We start from the raw sequence: 14047 nt of genomic DNA on the forward strand, positions 1-14047 counted from the left end.
CCATGGCGTGCGACAACACAAAACGGGAACCCGGGTCGCTGAGAGCTATGATCGAGACACCGGGACTGGTTCGCAAATGATGAGGAAGGCTACAGCGACGGAGGCAGCGGAGGCCGAAATGTCAGCAGCGGCAGGACCAACATCTTCGATGGCAACAACATCTTCGACGACCCAGACCCGGTGATCGGTGGGTTGTCTAGAGTTGAATGGAAAGAGGTCGCCGAAGATAGTGACTCTCGGAAGCAAAAAAGCCAAACACGTTTTTTTAGGGGTACGTTTTATTTTTCTTTCTGAGAGGCATAGTTGTACCTCTCGCGGAAGCAAACCACGAGAAGTAAATTTGCGCCTCTCGCGGAAATAAAAAACACGTTTTTCCCTTTTCGAGAGGCACAAATGTGCCTCTTGCGATAGAAAATACGTGCCTCCACAAGAAGCAAATTTGTGCCTCACGCGAAAGGAAAAAAAGGCATATTTTTCATGCATTTTTTTCTTCAAATTTTTCCATGAACACCTAGGGAAAAGCTGAAAAAACCATCTAAAACCCGAAAACCTGTACAGGAAAATAAAATAAAATAAAATTTAAAGGCAGCGCCCAACATGCGACATGTGGCAGCGACTGTTGTTAGGTTAAGTCCGACATTAGAGAGCGGTGATCGATCCTAGGATCGACTGGTTAATGCATAACCCACTAGCAACTATGTCTCCTGTTAGTTTTGTGTTTTGTATGTTGGGTGGAACCTACTTGAACAAAGGAGGCCGTTTACCACTTGTTTTTTTTCTTCATTGTTTTTTTCGTTCCTTTCTCTGTTTTTACTCCTTTTTTTCTTTTCTCATTGTTTTCTTTGTTTTTTTCTTGGGTTTCATTGTGTTTTTATTTTATTTTTTTCTTCTTTCTCTGATTTTCTTTATTTCTTTCTTGGTTTTTGCTGGGGTTTTTTTTATCGGATTTGTTTGCATCTTTTCTTGTTTTTCATCGGTTTTCTTTTGTTTTCTCTCAGGTTTTCACTGTTTTTATATACACATTTTGGTACATACACGGAGATTCAACCAATACATGTCTAACAGTTTTCAAATACAAGATTAACATTTATTAAATACATAGTCAACATTTTTTTATACACATTTAACATTTTTTTCAATAGAAAGTAAAAAAATCAATACTTGGTCAACTTTTTTTCTATACATACTTAATTTTTTTTTCAAATGCTTGGTTAACCTTTTTAAAATACAACTTTAACATTTTCTGATTACATGCTCAAATTTTTTGTATACACATTCTTTAAAATGCTTGTTTAACGGTTTTGAAGTACCGAAATAATATATTTTTAATATATGGTCAATATTTTTATATACATATTTAACATATTTTAAATTCTTGATTAACATTTTCAAATACAAGTTTAACATTTTTAATACATGGTCAACATTCTATACACATTTACATTTTTCATATTCTTGAATAAAGTTTTCAAATTCTTGTTAAACATTTTTTCAAATACTTGGGTGAACATTATAAAATACATGATCAACTTTTTTCACACATATAGTATATTTTTGTATAGATTTTTCGTGTAAATGCGAAACATTTCTCTATACACATTTAACATTTTCCAAATGTTTGGCTAACATTCTTTTTTTGAATTTTTTTTGTAATATATTTATTTAGAATATTTGGGAGTATAAACAAAGGTAATAATCAAAGCAAAAAAATGAAAAAAAAATGTAAAAAACGAGGCAGTCTCATAGGGGCACCCCGAGAGGGTTGCTTCTCTCGCATGAAGAACTTCTTATCTCGCATAGCAACTGGGATGGTCCGTTTACCATTTTTCGATCGCTGGTTCAACTCCGTTTTTTTCCTCTTTCGTCTTATTTTTTCTCTGAGTTTTTTTCATTTGCTTTTCACCGGTTTTCTTCATTTAATTCATGATCTTTTTTGTTTTCCCGTTTCCCTGCTTTTTCCTTGCTTTTCTTTGTTTCTTTCTCGGTTTTGTTTTTATTTGTTTCTTTCACAATTTTCATTGGCTTTTTTGCTTTCTTTTTTCTTTTTTATTTCTTGGTTTTCTTTGTTTGTTGGTTGGTTTTCTCAGTTTTATTGTTTTGCATTGGTTTCTTCTTTTTTCATTTCTTTTCTTTTCTTTCTTTTTCTTTTTCGTTTTTATTAGGTTTCTTTGTTTTCCTTTGTCTCTTTGTTGATATTTCATTGGTTTCTTTTTGTTCAATACGTGCACACTATTTCTCAGTACACACTCAACATTTTTCTTATACATCAGAAACATTTATTATATACATATTTGACATTCTAAAATGCATTATTAACATTTTCAAAAAACTTATATTTTTATGTCTATTTCTGCATACACATTGTACATTTTTGTTATATATCTAATACAATTTCTAATAGATGCTTAACATGTTTGAAATAGGAGTTAGTATTTTTTGAATACATGGTCAATATTTTTCTCTATATACATTTTCATTTTTCAAATGCTTGATTAAAAAAATTAAAGTACATGATTAACATTTTTTAATATGCGGCCAACATTTTTTTATACACACTGAACATTGTTCAAATGCTTGTTTTTTTCCAAATACTTGTTTAATATTTTAATCAAATGCTTGATTAATATTTTTTTAAATACCTGAAGAACTTTTTTGGTGCACATTGTATTTTTTTGTAAACATGTATTGTATACATGAGAAATATTTTATCTATACATATTTATCATTTTTCAAACCCATTGGTTAACATTTTTTGCAATATCTTTTTGTTATATCTATTTAGAATATTTGGAGGTATAAAGAAAACAAAAAACAAAAATAGAAAACATGACAAAGAAAAAAGAACGAGGCATATGGGCGCCCTTCATGCAAGAGTTCCCTACGTCTCGCGTGAAGCGAGCCATAGAGCGCCCTTCAGGTATGGCCCAAGTGGGATGGCAGACACAAGCATTTCGTTCGGAAGTGTTCACGAGAAGCTCAAAAAGAAAAGAAAGTGTGCACGTAAGTTGGTAGAGGCACGCACGAAGCTAAGCCATCTTCACGTGATTTGTTTTTCTTTTGCAAGAAAACTTTCGATCTATCCATCTATACCACTGATCCTGTGGCCGTGGTTGCAGTTCTAAAAGAGCTTGGAACAAGTAAAAAGCTCAGTACGATTATTGAGGGAGAATCCTTGATGAACGACGGGTATGCCTTTTTCCAATCTAAACATGTTTTTTTGTTTTCATGTCAATTTTGTTGGAGCAACTCCGATTATGAGAAGAAAGATACAACCTGTGACTCAGATAGATAGGTTACAAGTTTTTTTCTTCGAATGTTTGACTGGTCCACTCTCTGGTTGGAAAAAGGCTCATTAGTACTTGTACTTAAAACTAAAATTCAAAGTATTAGTTGTAGCAGTACAGTTGTTCCTGAGACTTGACACACGTGTTTATGGCAAAGGCTCTGGAGAATATAGTGTACAAGTTAATCTGAATGAGAGAAGACTTCACGCATGAAAAATTGACAATACTAAATCCAAGGCTGTTTTTTTTCTACAGGGTTTCTGTTGTTGTCTATCAGTTATTCTTACAAATGGTGCTCGGAAGAAGCTTCAATGCAGGGTCGATATTGATGTTCCTATCGGAAGTTTCACTTGGAGCGTATGTAGAATGTTTTCTCAATCAAATTGCCAAATATGGCTACCATGCTTCTAATACTAACTGGTGTCTTCTTTGACCAGTGTTGCTCTGGGCCTTGCATTTGCAATCATATCATTACTATGGCTTGGCTTTACTTTCAACGATACAATCTTGGAGATGACGCTAACTCTTGCTGTCAGCTATATTGCTTTCTATACTGTAAGATAATGAACATATTCAAGCTCTGTACTCCTGCTTTTTCTTTTGAAGGGTACGATTGGTTCAGTTTATTGAAATAGTCAGAACAAATGGAAGGAGTCTTAGCATCAGTCCTAGAATCATGTTTCTCCTTTTGCAATATTAATTTTGATGCTATTTTACTAGTAATCTGAGGTAACTTCTTGATATGCATATGGCAAAGTAGCTACCTGATTTAGATATCTAGAATCTGAAGAGAATGAACTGTTTTCATCCCAACGACAAAGAAGATATTCAAGCTCTCATACTCTTTTTGTAAGGCTATAATTTGTTCAGTTTCTTGAAATAGTTCACAACAAACTGAATGAGTTGTGAGTCTTGGTACCAGCCCTAGAATTATCTTTTGTGCTAGCTCATTTTGCAAATTGCTCATGAGTCTTGATGCTGTTTTACTGGTAATCTAAGGCAAGTTCCAGATATGCATGTACAATGTTGAAGTATATGTGGATTGCCCAACCTTCTTCATCAGTTCGGACTTTTGGTTCTATTGGTTGGGTGCATTAAACTTAATATGAATTCAGAACCAAGAGGTCTTGGGTTCAAGCCTCGGCCTTTTCAATTTAAACTAACAATTTGCTTGCCCTCTTTTGTCCATGTTTAAGATTGCCCAACCTTCTCCATCAGTTCAGATTTTTGGTTCTACTAGTTGTTCTTTGTCATGTTTTCTCCAGAAAAAAAAATCATCTATGAGTTCTGATATAGAAGCCACCAGTTATTTAGTATTTTGGTGGTTATTTTCTTTAGCTAATATTGTTCATGTCAGGTGCAAGATGCACTGAAGTACTCTGGTATTTTGACCGTCACAGCTTTGGGAATGTTAGTAAAACTTGTCTTCACATCTGATTGGCATATCCTTTAATCTCGTTCCTCCAGTGTTAACTTTGCCATGTCTGGCAGGTTCTATGCAGCTTTTGCAAAAACTACTTTTAAGGGCGACAATCGCCGAAGTCTGCATGATTTCTGGTATTGTTCTAGCAACATATGTCCTTTCATATTATTTTTATATTATCAGCAAAGATCAAGATTCTCAACAGTGATCATGGTATTCCTGGTCACATAGGCTAACTTGTTCACTGTTCCTCATGTATTCTGTCAGTTCCATAATCCTGGTCATGCTTTTTTTCTGTCAGCATAACCTATACTTTCAGGAGATTTTGATAAATTTATGTCCTTGCATTAGCATACCAGTTGCCAAGTTTGTTCATGCCCAGTATATAGTTACTTGTCCACTTCTATTTTTTCCCTCGCAAAAACACAAACTGCCACATCCCGGTCTAGGGAAGTATAAATGCACTAACTGCCATTATGGTAGTGTGTTTGAAGATTCAAATTTGAAAATGTTTACAGTGTCCAGGAGATAGGCCTGAACTTTCCGGCAGATTCTTGGTAAAGGAATTCCCTGGTTACACACATATATGGCAGGTACTAAACTTCCTGGATAGATAGTTAGGGAACATCTAGGGGATTAGCTTCACAGATCCCTAAATTAGCATATTCCATGTAGCCTGATGCAGGGGTACAGAACAACGGCTGGGCTGAGAATCCCAACGATGAGGAGAGGACATTGAGAGGCGCCTTATTATTCTTGGGCAAGTTGTCGGCATGGATGAACAGCTTAGGCCACCTTGCACAAAGCACTTCTTGATGTACACCGCTTCCCATTAACAGAATTTACACCTCCTAGTCTATATTGTGGATTAACAACAAACAAGATTTCTGTTACAACCATGCCTCGCCAACTCATTTCCAATACGGGGTAAATAGATTGGAGCAAATGAGTAAGGCTCCAAAACTTACCCAGTGATGCTTGCACTTGTAGAAATACTTGCCGGGGTTGTTCTTTGTCCATGACCCATCACTAACCTTCTCCATTGTTGCAGTACGGGCACTTTGATTATTTTCTGTCGCAAATCACAGTCATGTAAAATCTCAGAATTGCCCAGATTTTTCCCCGCCTAAAAAACCAAGATTTGAACACCACAATATCATGTTGTACAAAAAATATCCAGGAAACCTCAGAGAGAAAATTCGAGGAAAGAAAAATTTGAGAGAACATTGGGTGTCAGAGTTGACGATGAAAAAATTTCCAAGAAACCTCAGAGAGATTTCGAGGAAAGAAAAATTTGCGAGAAAAAACGAGAAACAAATACGATCTGAACACCATTGGTGTCAGAGTTGATCGGGAAAAAAGATCCAGGAAAACTTAGAGAGAAAATTCGAGGGACAAAAATTTACAGAGAGAATATCGAGGAAAGAAAAGACGGTCTCGACACTGAGGATCCTTGCCTAGTCGACGGCCTTCATCCCCAAAGTCTCAGCCGTGCTGGATCTGCAGTCACCGGTTCGTGCTTCCACCGTTCCCGGATCCAACGCTGGCCGTGTGTGGGGTGGGGTTGGAGGTTGAATCCATTGGCGGCTGTAGGCGATGTGCCAGTGGAGCTTCGTCCCGAGCGCCGGCGACGCGTGGGTGGCGTTGGAGGCGGGGCACAACAAGCGTGGAGGAGAAGCACGACGGTGGCTCACGGGGCAGAGGAAGAGAGATGGATGGATAGGGACGAGGGTTCGGCCGTTCAGGGGAGGAGTGAAGGAGAGAAACAGTAGACGGGCTCGGAAATATCTAGCCACACACGAGAGAGGAGCAGGCCAAGTTAATGGAGGGCACTGTTCGTAGCGTGAAGTCCAGCTATCTCCTGACACGAGGCCCATCATTGCGACAGAATACATGCCTATACGCTGCCAGTTAATTTATTTTTTTTCGAAACGGAGGCAAAAGATTTGCCTCATCGATTAAATAAGAGAGAGTAGATAAGAGTGTTACAACAACCACCTTAAGCACGGCATGCGGACTACTCTCGATATATAATACGCCCTAGTTTCTTTGCTCCAGCTGTAACCCAAAGCTTGGCCTCCTCCAGGATTGTGTTAAGAAGAATAGGCGGCGGAGCACTTTTGTGTCGGAACACCCTAGCATTACGTTCATTTCAGATGGTCCAGGAGACAAGGAGGGTTAGGGAGGCCAGGGCACTCCTGTTGGGGACGTGGCTCCCAGTACCATCCTCCCACCAATCTAGGACGGAGCCATGAAGATGCCACCTGGAGGTCTCAATGTGATGAAGACCGAGCTTGGCCGCGAGAGACCTCCAAAGCCGAATAGTGAAGTGGCACTTGAATAGAAGATGAGCACCTGTTTCCTGCTCCCTAGAACAAAGAGGGCACAGACCGCAGTTGGCCCACCCGCGCCTCTCCAGGCGGTCCGCAGTCCAGATCCTATCTTGGATAGCCAACCAGGCAAAGAATTTGATCTTCGGAGGAGCCCAAACTTTCCAGACCATGCGATCCATTGGTGACAAGGTTAACCCAAGAAATTGAGCTTTATAAGCACTGGCTGTCGAGTACACCCCATCATTGGAATGCTTCCAGGTGATGTCGTCGTCCCGATGCTCATCAAGATGGACGTCATCCAGAAGCATCGAAAGAGTGAAAAACTTACGAATGTGATCTCCGGTGATGACGGTGTTGTAGATGATTTTGAAGATCCAAGCGTTCCCTCTAATAGCCTCCCTAACCTTCCAGTTCTTTCTCCTGGAGGCCTCATAGATGTGTGGGGCGATCTCTTTGGGCATACGGCCAAGGAGCCAAGGAGAATCCCAGAAAGGCGTTTTGGCTCCATTTCCCAGAGTAATGGTGGTGGAGGCATAAAAGAAGCTGAGATCATCCTCCGAACAGGGGTTGCCATAACCAACCCACAGTCTGTGGGGCTCCTTCCATTCGAACCAAGGCCACCTAAGGCAAAGGGCACGCGCAAATTTTTCAGAGTTAAGCACCCCCAAGCCACCATACTCCTTGGGCCTACAAACTGTGTCCCATTTCACTTTGCACTTGGCTCCCGTAGTCTTGTCAGCACCTGACCAGAGAAAAGCCCGTTCAAGCTTGGTCAGACTATGAAGAGTGCCTTTAGGCACGATGAGCGGTGTGACTGAGAACACCGCTTGGGAGCAAAGGACTGATTTGACAAGGGCCGTGCGGCCCATAGCTGTGATGTTTTGGCCTTCCCAAGTAACCAATTTTCCGGCCGCCTTGTCTTCGAGATACTGAAAATCCACCCGCTTGAGCTGCCAGACCGAGAGCGGGAGGCCTAAGTATTTGACCGGGAATGACGCACGGGTGGCCGGCAAGCTCCCAAGGATTGGCTCAAGATGAATGTGGGCACATCTAATTGGCATGACCGAGCTCTTCTGGAAGTTGCAACAGAGGCCCGTAACCTCTCCAAAGCCTCTCAAGATCGCTGCAAGGTTGTCAATGTCCTGCTTGAGAGGAGCCACAAAGACGGCCGCGTCATCAGCATAAAGCGAAGTCCGTATCTCGGGCCCCTATCCCCGGACCTTGCGAAGGAGACCTTTTGTTGTTGCCAGATTAAGGATTTTCTGAAGCGGGTCGATCGCAATGACAAATAGCAGGGGGGAGAGGGGATCCCCCTGCCGAAACCCGCTGCCATGTTTGATGGGCGGCCCTGGCAGACCGTTGAGAAGGATGCGGGAGGATGATGTCGAGAGAAGAGCAGCAACCCAAGCACGAAATCTGGTGGGAAACCCAAGTCGTTGGAGAAGCTCCAGGAAATATCCCCACTTCACCGAGTCAAAAGCCTTCTTGATGTCAAGCTTGAAGAGGAGGGCCGGAGTTTTGCACTTATGTAACCTCCGTGCGAAGTTTCTCACATACAGGAAGTTGTCATGGATGCTGCGCCGCTTGATGAAAGCGCTTTGGGCGTTCGAGACAATACCATCCATAAGTGGTGCAAGCCGAAGCGATAGTACTTTGGCGATGATTTTGGCAATGGAGTGAATTAGGCTAATGGGCCTGTAGTCGGAAATGCCCTCAGCCCCCTCCTTCTTGGGCAATAGAACAACACTGGCAGAGTTTAGCCAGTGGAGCTCGTCTATGTGAAGGGAGTCAAAGCGTTGGACCACCCTCATGACCGTATGCTTGATGACCCCCCAGCACCTCTTGAAGAACAGACCCGTGAAGCCGTCAGGGCCAGGTGCTTTATCAGAAGGCATTACCTTGATGGCCTCCCACACCTCCTCCTCGATAATGGTGGCATCAAGGCCATGCAAATCATGGGGTTCAACACCTAGCTCTTCCCAGTTAAAGTCCTTGGCGCTCGAACCCCTTATCCCCATCACCTCATGGAAGTGGTCGTGAATGATCTTCTCTTTTTCTCTGTGCTCGGTTACCCAACCATGCCCGTGCTTGATCCGATGAATGTGGTTCTTTCGCCGCCTAGCATTAATGCGCCGATGGAAAAATTTGGTGTTAGCATCACCATCTTTCAAATTTGCAACCCTTGCACACTGGCTCTTTCGAGCCCTCTGGAGCACCGACAAGCTAATAACCCTTCTCTTCAGTCTCGAGCGGAGGTCCCGTTCCTCAAGGGAGAGGGGTCTCCCTTCCTGCGCAATGTCAAGGTGGAGGATCACAAGCTGAGCCGCATGAAACTGGACTTTCGCCTTGGAGAAAAGCTTTTTACTCCACTCAGAGAGACGCAACGCGGTTGTCTTGAGCTTTTGATACAGAATCTGGTATGGCTCCGTGTGTCTCACCCGCTCGGCCCAAGCCTTTGAGACCACCTCGTCAAAACCCGGCAAGGACACCCAGAGGTTTTCAAACTTGAAGGACCGAGGCCGCCTAGGCCCCCTGTCGTCGGCGAGCAGCAGAGGGCAGTGATCGGAAAGGGATGACGAAAGGGCATGAAGCACATGAGTGTTGAAGGACAAGTCCCAGGTCTCATTGCAGAAGAAGGAGTCCAGCTTGCAAAGGGTTGGGTTTTCCCTCTCGTTGCTCCACGTGAACCGCCTATTCTGCAGATGGATCTCCTTGAGCTCACATGACTGCAGAGTGTCCCGGAAGCGCTTAATCCTCCTCCGGTTGATGTTTCGCTTGTTCTTGTCCCTAGCACGATATATTTGGTTGAAGTCCCCAAGCACGAGCCATCCCAAACCAGGAAGTGGCTTGCAGGAGCATAGCTCCGCAAAGAAGGCCTCCTTGCACGCATAGTCCGTAGGCCCGTAGACATTAGTCAGCTTGAAACACACCTCACTCTCGAGGACTCTGACCGAAGCCGAAAGGCAATAAGCCGAGAAAGAAATGTCGGAGACCTCGAGAACACTGTCATCCCATAGCAGCAACAAACCACCCCTTGTCCCTACAGCCGGACGTTGCGCAAAATTCCGCAGCCTGTTTCCACCGAGAAAGGCAGCAGTAAACACATCCACGTTATCCAGTTTCGTCTCTTGCAGACACACAATTTGACAGGAGGAAGACGCGATGGTAGCACTAACAGTTGCCCGCCTTGCCGGGCAGTTTAGTCCCCTAACATTCCAACACAGAGTGTTGATGGGTTGACTTAACATGGAGACAGCAGGAACACACATGGTTGAGCAGAACCATAAGAGCATAAGTCTGTGAAGAAGCATCGCAAGCTTGGAGATAGCAGGCACATTTGACTTTGGAGACTGGAGGCGCAACATCCATCCATGTGCACCCAGCAAGGTTCAGAGTACAGACACAACATAGAAGAAAAGATACAGACCCCTCTGGGCCACCTAGCCATACTTGCTAACATAAGAACATGGCAGCATCCAGGGCAAACTAGCAGATCAGACTGCATCAAGGCCCACACTTCCCTGGAGCACAGCGTCATCTTGAGTCGAAGCAATCTCCAGGGCCCCCTCGCCGCCATGCTCGATCAGGGCATCTTCAACATCATTGACGGCCTTGTCGTCGAGGCGGAAGAAATCACGCATGGCCACGATGACCTCTGTGGGTAGCTGCTCCTTGAACTTGGCGGTGAAGTCGTCCAGAGTGGCTTCTGTCACATCCTTGCCATCCTTAGTAATCCCCAGTCTGCGAGCAACCAGCTGCTCAGCAGATTTGGCCACCGGAGCGATCACCGGGCCACCAGGGCGCCTGATGCGCTGCAGGGAGAGGCCACCCCTGTAGGAAATCCGCACTCCAGCCAGTGTCTTCCTGCGAGCCGCCGGCGGCCTGGGAGGCGAGGAACCAGGCGAGGCAAGGATGCCCGGCTGACGATCCACGAAGAGAGGCGCCACAGCCCCCTCCCCAGCCGGGGCCACGCTAACATGCACCGGAGAAGGGGTCCGCCGCACCGAACCATCACAGTTAATTGAGTGTTAATAAAGGATACCACAATGAATACAAAGGGTATACATGCACCATTACTAATCTTGATGTGGGTATAAGGTTCAGATGTAAGGGGGTGGAGCACCTAGGAAAAACGTCTTATATTATGAGACCAAGGAAGTACCAAACTAGTATTTGCACGTGGTAGGAATGTTTTGTCATATTCCATCTGTGAGCTCTCGATCCTGCGATCGTAATATGCATACGCTTTGGGTGTCGAGCAACGCACGTCGGTAACCCATAGATGACTCAGTTGACACGGATTTACCCAAGGTTCAGGCTCCTGTATGGGTAATACTTGTTACGAACTGAACCCTTGTATATCTATGGGCCAAACAGGCCAGAGAAGTACAAGGTACATATGCAAATGAACCCCTATATAAGGGAGAAACTACACAGGCCTGTACGCAGCACTATATAACACTTGACAGTACTCTAGTGTCCCACTTTTCTCTATTATCTCGAGGATTTTAACAAAGGTGCAGTAGATGGGGTCTATCCTCGGCGGATAGCGATCTCCATGCTTGGCTCCTCAAAAGAACAGGGTTGTGTTGCTTGAGTTTGAATTGAGTTGTCCTCCTATATATGCGTCTTTTCGTCAGGGCTTGATCCTCTCCGGGTTGGTCTCATAGATGTCATCCTTAGTCGGCTTAAACGCTGGATCCTTCAGGGTAAGTCCTTCCCTAGTACAATGGGTATTGGGTACGGTCTTGTAGAAGATCCCTTAGGCCTTGTGTACTAACAGGTCATCTTATGTAAGTACGCTTTCTCTTGCGTGCTCATGACACCCTGAGCAGATGCTATGACACACTCAGAATTTATGTATGTTCTCATATTTTCTGAGATTGCCTATTTATATCTTACTGCTGTTTTATTTGTATCAGGGAAATAGTTGCTTACATTGCGAACACAATTATTTTCATACTGAGGTATCAATATTTGTCCAACTTTCATATTTTTTGATTTTTTTCAGATCTTCTATTTTTCATAGCTAAACGCCCAAACCAGACTGTGCTTGCATTTATTTAGTTTGATAGTTCACTTTATATTGACACCATTACGATATTTCATACATGTGTGTATATATTACCCTCAGTGGGGTTATTATTGCAGATGGTGTGCTAAGACATAGTGTCCACTTTGAGAGGCACGGTAATATCATCATTTATCTTTGTCTACTGTTTGTTTTCATGAAAACTGCAAAACAAGCATGTCTACTTCATTTTAAATTCTCCTTGTTCATTGCCAACTGAACCTTTCTTTGGTTTATTATAAAAGCATGTTGTTCGTAGTTTTCATCATGCAGCATCATTTCATGCCTGTGTTGGTTTAGTGAGTGCTTTATTATACATCAAGGTAACGAGTTGTTGACATAGTTACTGAGCTAAATCCTCTTATAACACACTTCTTTGTCATGCTTATCAATTTTACTGGGGACCATCAGCTCAATTATGAATGCCGCAACTGCAGCCAGCTGATTGTGTGGATAAACGCTTGGCATCTCAGTTAGCCAATAGTTCTGCTGAGATATGTTGTTTTAACCACCTATCTTTGGGGCAGCACAATTGGTGTTTGCTGTCATTGCATTTTTCTTTACTTGACCTTTAAAAAAGTGAATCATGTTGGTCAGTAGAATTGCAGTTTGATCGTATTCGCGAGTGCTTAAAACAACTTCTGTGTACTATACTTGTTCTAATCCATCTTCATGCTGTTGAACCAGAAATATATATACATGTCTAACTACTGCTCCTAGTATCTAGGTTGGGGGTTGGGGCCTATCCTGCATGTTGTACAATCATCGGGGAATTCAGTAAACCTACTCATGTGGTGTATAAATCCCGTTTATCTCTTGCTATTTCAGGCACTTCATGGGGGTTTCTTCTTCTGCTCTATTTCTATGTACAAATGGCATGGGCTGCAGTTGTCGGTGCTCTATATCTTTTGTTGCGCTACTTTGGGTATGGTTTGGACTTCAAAGAAGCCATAACCATTGTTTGGTCTGGGCTGCGAGGTGCCGTTTCCCTATCATTAGCACTGTCTGTCAAAGTAAGTTATATTCATGTACCACTTGACCATCTCATTTGTCTCTTATTATCACTATATTAGTCTACTTTTGTTCTTCAAAAAATTAGTCTATGATAATAATTTGAGGTGTTACTGGGTTACTTTCTACCAGCGTGCTAGTGATACAGCTCAACCTTTTTCTGAAACCAGAAGTCGGAACAATGGTAGGTTAGTTTTTCCTGACAAAATGCAAAATCAGAAAATTTAATTTGAGCGAGGCTTATTTTATCCATATTTTTGCTTTTGTGTTCTTCACTGGTGGCATCGTGTTTCTGACACTGATATTGAATGGTTCTACCACACAATTTTTGTTGCACGCACTGGGTATGGACAACCTGTCAGTAACAAAGGTTAGCTTTACAAATTACAGGTTTCATCTGTGAGTTTTTTAACCTTGGAGTTAAAGAATTTGCTTTTCTGTGTGCTAATATGTAATCTTTTGAACTCTAACTTCTCTTTCATTTCCCTTTGATTAATTAGTAAATAGGAAGATTATATGGTGTGATTGTTACACATATTTTATTTCTGGCCTATGAGTTCAGGGTTGGTGGATTAGCATCTTATATAACCATGGCATAAAAATGATTAATTTCTCTTTCTGTTGAACCTATTTGTAAGTAGTATAGTAATGTTCTGTTCAGGTTCAGCATAAAAAATGTTTTCTGATTACTGCTGCAGCTTCACATGTTGAATTATACTAGACATGAAATTCTAAACAAGACATTAGAAGCTTTTGGTGATCTCAAAGATGATGAGGTGCTTGGTCCTGCTGACTGGGTTACAGTTAAGAAATATATCACAGGCTTGAGTAACTTGGAAGATGAACATGCACATCCACATGATGACAATCATGATCACGTACATATACCATGAATTTAAGGGATGGTCGTGTGCGTCTTTTGAAT

General features: G+C 42.5%; 1 long non-coding RNA gene and 1 pseudogene across 1 annotated transcript; one reads left to right on the forward strand and one right to left on the reverse strand.

Moving 5' to 3' along the window:
• Positions 1-2: 2 nt before the first annotated feature.
• LOC119339277 overlaps positions 3-14047 on the forward strand; it is a 21080-nt pseudogene continuing 7035 nt past the window's right edge.
• LOC119340651 lies at positions 5191-6491 on the reverse strand. The gene is made up of 2 exons (XR_005164642.1): positions 5676-6491; positions 5191-5563 (listed from the first exon to the last, which is right to left on the reverse strand). It is a non-coding gene; the product is annotated as an uncharacterized LOC119340651 (long non-coding RNA).

This window comes from Triticum dicoccoides, chromosome 7B (assembly GCF_002162155.2).
Source record: "Triticum dicoccoides isolate Atlit2015 ecotype Zavitan chromosome 7B, WEW_v2.0, whole genome shotgun sequence".
Classification (NCBI taxonomy): Eukaryota; Viridiplantae; Streptophyta; class Magnoliopsida; order Poales; family Poaceae; genus Triticum; species Triticum dicoccoides.